Source organism: Aethalodelphis obliquidens, unplaced genomic scaffold (genome assembly GCF_003676395.1).
Source record: "Aethalodelphis obliquidens isolate GAN/ISIS:26980383/991018 unplaced genomic scaffold, ASM367639v1 scaffold87, whole genome shotgun sequence".
NCBI classification, from domain to species: domain Eukaryota; kingdom Metazoa; phylum Chordata; class Mammalia; order Artiodactyla; family Delphinidae; genus Aethalodelphis; species Aethalodelphis obliquidens.
The window spans coordinates 5,525,837-5,532,940 of record NW_020838031.1 but is presented as its reverse complement, the minus strand read 5'-3'; the positions used below and the strand labels follow the sequence as shown (position 1 = coordinate 5,532,940).

The following is a 7,104-nucleotide window of genomic DNA, read 5'->3' as shown; positions in this document are numbered from 1 at the left end:
AAAGATTAGAGTGTCTATGACATAGGTCGAATGAGAATTGTTTTGTAAAAATTTGTTTCTGTTTTACACAGAAGTATAATGTTTCTTACCATAGGTCCTGGTCACATGTGTTTGAACACTTCTGACAAGCCAGGTGTGAGGTGAGTAGGGTCTGGCCTGTGAAGGAATGCCACGTGAAGGGCAGTAATTCTTTCTTTATTTTTTTTTTGAGGTACGCGGGCCTCTCACTGTTGTGGCCTCTCCCGTTGCGGAGCCCAGGCTCTGGACGCGCAGGCTCAGCGGCCATGGCTCACGGGCCCAGCCGCTCCGCGGCATGTGGGATCTTCCTGGACCGGGGCACGAACCCGTGTCCCCTGCATCGGCAGGCGGACTCTCAACCACTGCGCCACCAGGGAAGCCCCAGGGCAGTAGTTCTTAACTTGTGTTTGCGTCATGGACCCTTGAGAGCCATTTGACAACGATTGCAAGTCCTTCTAGAAAACGTGCATATGGCTGACATTTTGCCTGTGATCTCAATAGGTCCACAGACATTCTCTAGACCCCTTTGATCTGGCTTAAAGCCAGGAGGGAGGGAGCGGGGAGAGATTGGGGTCTACATTTCCCAGGGCCCTGAATTTCTGATGAGGAGAGAAGAGCATCCATCCATGGGAGGTCAACAAAGGCTTCCAAGGAGAAGTAGCTCATAATCCAATTCGTATTTTAGGAAGATTGTTCTGGAATCATTGGAGGCCAGAAGTCCAACTTGGAGGCTTTGTAATAATTCTTTGAGAGATGGTAGAGGCAGATACGTAGGAAGGCATATGGCTTGAGAAGTTTTGAGGGTTTAAAAAGAAGAAATCACTGGACTTGGTGTTGGATACAGGGGAAAAAAGGGAAAAGAAAGAGTCTAGGGTGGCCCCTGGGTTTCTAGTTTTAAGCAGACAACAATGCTCATCACCGCGTCGGGAATAAATAGAGAAAGAAAAGTAAGTTTGGGGAAGAGTATGAGTTTAGTCTTTTGTGGTTAAGGTAAACGCCCAGGTATATATCCGGAACCCCAACATTCTTTCTATGGAAATAAAGAGCAAGTGACAATGAGGTATGCCTTGGGGTGGGGCTGAGCTGGCAGACGTGGAAGAGGGCTTTGTACTTCGTTTGGGTGGCTGTGTGGCTTGGTGGAACAGTTTGGAGATCCTGGGACAACAGCAGTGTTCTAAAGACTCTGAAATCCCCACTCACTGTGGAAGTAGAAGGAGAGGCACAGCGGGTGAACTGGAGCTGGAGCAAAACGGTGCTTGGAATGAAGCTTGGGCCTCGGGGGGGTAAGGGGCACTGGGGGCATGTGTGTATGTGTGTGTGTGTGGGGGGGGCAATGTCCAGCCCCATCTGGAACTTGAGTTGGTGGGTGTGCCCAGTCCCATTCTGTAAGCACCTGTGAGGAAGAAGGGTCCTAACCCTAACACTGCATTCCCAGCTCATGTCCCGACTGTGTTCTTCTGTGCCTCTGGCCTGTTTCTGATCTCCCAGCCCCTGAGCTTCTGCCGGGTCCTGTTGATGGCTTGGCACTGAAGCCTCAAGCCTAATCCTTGGCGCTGCCCTCTCAGTCCTGACCTCTGCTGACCTCTGCCCCCATTCATCCACCGTTTGCCCTTGAACCCTGGACTGAACTTCTGCCAGCCTGTCTGGTCCACTGTCCTGTCTCATCCAGTCCTGTGGCCTGATTTCCGCTGAATTCCATTGAGGCTGCCAGTGGGAAACATATCAGAGACCAGGATCCCCAAGTCACTTCCAGGCCTGGGTACCAGCACCAACCATGTTGTTTCTGCTACAGAAGAAGATAGTGTCATTAGGAGCTTAATGTTTGTTCCCTCCTGATGCGTGCTCCTGGGAATCTGGGTTAGGGTCAAATCTGTATTTGATGATCTGGGCGAACTCCTTGACTGTTTGTTTCTAGAATTGCTAAATATTTCCAGATGTCAGTACAACACGTATGCCACGATGCTGTGATTGGCGCACTCCGTGCTGAAAAAAATTTTTTTCAAATAAGCAAAATGCATAAGATGAAATTAAATCTCCCTCTCTGCTCTCGGAAGTAGAACGCAACCTCCAGGATGCCATGCAGGTGTGCCACAATGTTCTCCTGGACCCTCAGCTGGTGCCTGGGGGTGGGGCTTCTGAGGTGGCTGTGGCTCATGCCTTGACAGAAAAATCCAAGGCCATGACTGGTGTGGAACAATGGCCATATTGGGCTGTTGCCCAAGCCCTAGAGGTCATCCCTTGTACCCTTATTCATAACTGTGGGGCCAGCACCATCCGTCTACTTACCTCCCTTCGGGCCAAGCACACCCAGGAGAATTGTGAGACCTGGGACGTAAATGGTGAGACAGGTACTTTGGTGGACTTGAAAGAACTGGGCATCTGGGAACCATTGGTTGTAAAGCTGAAAACGTATAAGACAGCAGTGGAGACGGCAGTTCTACTGCTGCGGATTGATGACATCATATTGGGCCACAAAAAAAAGGGTGATGACCAGAGCCAGCAAGGCGGGACTCCTGATGGCTAGCCAGGAGTGAGCGGTGGCAAGGCGACCTCAACGCACAGAGCCGACAGTCTCCCCCTTCCCTGAGCCAGACTGCCAGGGACACTGTGGATGTCTTTGTTTGGAAGGGATCGGGTTGAGGGGCAGCCCCCGTCCCTTTCTGTCCCAGCTCAGTTTGCAAAAGGCTCTGACATGTAATTCTTCTCTATTGTAAGCTCTCCATTTAGTTTGCTTCCGATGATTAAATCTAAGTCATTTGCAAAAAAAAAAAAAAAAAATCTCCCTCTCTGTCTGGAAGCCGCCATAAAGATGCTGCATTATTTACCAACCACAAGAGCTTTTCCTAGGCTGGGGCATGTGATCCTCGTAGCCCTTTTTCCAGCTGCTCAAACACACTTTGGCAGAGTTACTCCTAGCTCCAGATACCAGGATTACCCTATTCCCGCTCAGTGGTTCAGTGGTTCAGTGGTTCAGTGACTTGGTTCCCAGAGAAAACGCAAAGGCAATTTCAGAATTCTGCTAACTCCTCAGATGGAACTAAATAATGGTCCCGACCTCACGGGGTTGTTGTGAAGATGAAGGGAGATGTGTAGAAAGCATCTAGTACAGCGCCGGGCACCCAGGGAGGTCTTGGTCAAGGTCATCTTTTTTCCTTAGGAGGCCATGTGATTCCCTACAGATTATCACATCAGCTGGGGCCTCTGGGGTGGGTTTGTCTGCAGTTGAGAAATTGATCGAGAGTCTCCAGGAGGCTATGTAAGAAAAGAAATGGGTAGAAAGAAGAGCAGTTAAGGAAGGAAGACCTAAGTGTGAATCCTAGCTTTGCTTCTTCCTCCCTGAGTTTTGCTGAGTCTCCGTGTTTTCATTTGTCAATGGGAAGAATGCCTTTCTCAGCGGGCCGTTGGGAAGACCAAGTAGGAACAAGGGCTAGTGGTAAATTATCAAGCAGCAATTATTACTGTGACCTCCCTCACTTCTTTGCTTCTTTTTAAATGAATTAATTTAATTAATTTTTCGCTGTGTTAGGTCTTCGTTGCTGCTCGTGGGCTTTCTCTAGTTGTGGCGAGCAGGAGCTACTCTTCTTTGCCGTGCGCAGACTACTCATTGCAGTGGCTTCTCTTGTGGAGCACGGGCTCTAGGTGCGCAGGCTTCCGTAGTTTTGGCATGTGGGCTCAGTAGTTGTGGCACGTGGGCTCAGTAGCTGTGGCACACAGGCTTAGTTGCTCCATGGCATGTGGGATCTTCCTGGACCAGGGCTCGAACCCGTGTCCCCTGCATTGGCAGGCTGATTCTTAACGACTGCGCCACCAGGGAAGTCCCCTCCCTCGCTTCTTGTAGCGAGTTTTCAGGAGGGCATCTCATTCTCAGATATCTTCTTGGGTGTTACAAAATTGCTTTACCGTAGGTGCTGACCTACATTCATTCATTCATTCATTTATTCATACATACATTCATTCATCCAACAAATTTTTGTTGAGTACCTGCTATGTTCTGTGTGCTAGAAATACCGCAGTCAGCGAATGAAACTCTTGCCTTTATGGATATCATATCCTAGTGAGAGGTGACAGACAGTCACATAAACTTAAACATATGGGAGGTACAGATACCTGTGCAGGTGGTCAATGACAGGTTCATTAGGGAGATTCAGGGTCTGACTTCGCCAAGCTTAGGGAGCCAGCGACCTAGGAAATCCTTGATCTTCATGCCTGTTCAGACTTTTCCTAGCCGTACTGATATGCCGGTGCTCACTCTTGAGGTCCTTCCTCCGGTCCTGTTGGGGCTTTACCTCCCAGGCCCAGCGAGCTCTGTAGCTCCTCAACTTCCACTTTGCTCCCGTTCTGCATGAAGGACACTTCTGGAGCTTTTATAAGAACATCCAGCTTCTCTTGACAACCTGGGAAGCTAAATAGTGCTTCTGGCTGTGAGGAGGACATAGCAGAGAGTTCTGATTCTCCATCCCAGACCCAGAGAGTTCTGATTCTCCATCCCAGACTGCCTTCGTGTCTCGCTCAGGCATCCCTCATACTTGTCAGAGGCCTTCACACTGTTGTGTCTTGCTTAACACTGTTCTGTTAGCCTAGCGTCTCTCGTCTCCACCTCTAAATTCTATCCATCTGCCCAGGTTCCTCTCAGATAATCCCTCTGTTTCAGAGAATGCGAGCTACCCCCAATATCCATTGTCCTCTGATTCTGGTGGTCATAGAACCCCTGAGGTTGAATGGGGCACACAGCTAAATGTGCAGTGCTTCCCACACTTCCTGAAACTCGATACAGCTCCTGGACCAGGAACTGGCTCCTTCCAACCTGTCTTACTGGCAGGAATGTGAACTTGGTATTAGGACTCCATATCTTGGCAGAGCAACAAGAGGGAAGGTGCCTGGGTCCTTGACATGGTGCAGCTGCTCCATCAGCCCTGGGATATTGATGTTCAAGCAATAATCTGAGAGAAAACTAAAGTTCTCTCTTTCTTTTTTAAAAGCTAGTTATTTTTTTTGTTTTAATTTTTTATTTTATATTGGAATATAGTTGATTTACAATGTTGTGTTAGTTTCAGGTGTACAGCAAAGTGAATCAGTTATACATATACATATTGATATATCCATTCTTTATCAGATTTTTTTCCCATATAGGCTATTACAGAATATTGAGTAGAGTTCCCTGTGCTGTACAGTAGGTCCTTGTTGATTATCTAGTTTATATATAGTAGTGTGTATATGTTAATCCCAAACTCCTAATTTATCCCACGCCCACGTTTCCCCTTTGGTAACCATAAATTTGTTTTCAAAATCCAAAAAGAAGAAGCAGATGTGAGACTCTAGCTGCCTTTTATCAAGCTAGATATCAGAGAAATTTAAATGTATATATATAATAGGGCTTCCCCGGTGGCGCAGTGGTTGAGAGTCCGCCTGCCAATGCAGGGGACACGGGTTCGTGCCCCGGTCCGGGAGGATCCCACATGCCACGGAGCGGCTGGGCCCGTGAGCCATGGCCGCTGAGCCTGCACGTCCGGAGCCTGTGCTCCACAACGGGAGAGGCCACAACAGTGAGAGGCCCGCGTACTGCAAGAAAAACAAAAACAAACAAAACAAAACAAACAAACAACAAAAAATATATATATAATAAGGCAACTCTTTTCAATACAAGTTTTTGTTTTGGAAAATACACTTATTTTCATTACATTTTTAAAAAGCTAGTTATTTTGGTTTTTTTTAGAGAACCAACTCTGATATCCTCAAGACTCATCCTGAGGAGATTGAGTCCCTACCTGCCTTTTCCTGTATATCCTGAACGTGTGTACTTTCACCTCCACTAGAGCCATACTTTGGCTCTGTTTGGAAACCAGAGATTTGTAGGAGCTTGTGGTTCCTTGACAATGCGAGCCCTGAGGGAACTGGAACCTGTCTTGTTAAATGTGTACCCGTCCCAGTATCCACCACAGCACTTTGCCTTTATCCTTCATGTACTTAATGAATATCTGCTCAATGAAGTTTTCGTGAATGAGGAATGATTCTCTGCTTCTCCTGGACCAAAAATATGCTTTCTCTAAATCATCTCTGTCCAATAGAAATAGAACGCAAGCCACATATGTAATTTCAAATTTCCTAGTAGCCGCATATAAAGAAAATGCAGAAGCAAACTGGTGAAATTCATTTTAGTTATATGTTTCATTTAATCCTACATATTCACATGTTGTCATTTTCATAAGTTATAGATATAAAACGTATTACCGAGAATGTTTTTACGTTCTTGTTTTCCATGCTAAGCGTTTGGAATCTGGTGTGTGTTTTGCATTTTCAGCCCATCTCAGTTGGGAACAGCCATGTTTTAAGTGCTCAGTGGCCACCTGTGATGAGTGGCTTCTGTCCTGGACGGCACAGCTCTGGAGGGCCCTGAGCCACCCTGGATGTGTTGGGGAGACTTGGATGGGCTGGAAGGGCACAGCGGGGATGCTGAGAGACAGAAACGAGGCTTCATAGAGCTGGCCCAGCCCAGGGCTCTGTGATGCACTAAGACTCAGAGAGTCTTAGTAACTGTTGAGTGACTTGAATGTGGAAAGATTATTGTGGGAAGAGAAACAACCACTGAGAAAATGGAAGAAGAGGTGGAGTCAGGAGTTGGGGGGGGACTTTGAGAGGCGCACTGGAGGCCATCAAAGGCTTCCGGTAGAAGCCGAGCTCTGCCGTGTCTAACAGTGTATTAAAATGAGGCCAAACCTTGCCCAAGAGACATTACGGCGCGGGGATGGATTTTCCACCGTTGCTGCCTGGGTGACCCTGGCTAATCCATTTCAATTCTCTGAGCCTCAGTTTCCTCAGGAAACCCCCCCAGAAGCAGCCGTCTGTGGGCATAGAACAATCTCTTCAAGGGAGCCGGGTTCCCGGTAGCATGGTAATGGGAAGCGCCACAGACCGTCTCTGACAAGTTCTAGGGCCGCCAGACGTGGCCGGCTCCATGGATGCCCCGTAGGAGGAATTTTTTTCTTGGGTCTTTGAAGCAACAGGTGGTTTCCAACCAAGGGACCTGGCCGAGGAAGAGTTGATTCTGCAGAAAGGGAAAACTCAGAGACTGAACACAGGAGGGGCAGC

The 7,104-nt window shown here is 47.9% G+C and overlaps 1 pseudogene; it reads left to right on the top strand.

Annotated features, from left to right (window-relative positions):
- The first annotated feature begins 1,351 nt into the window (after positions 1-1,351).
- LOC113613392 (T-complex protein 1 subunit gamma pseudogene) lies at positions 1,352-2,747 on the top strand (annotated as a pseudogene).
- Positions 2,748-7,104: the final 4,357 nt, after the last annotated feature.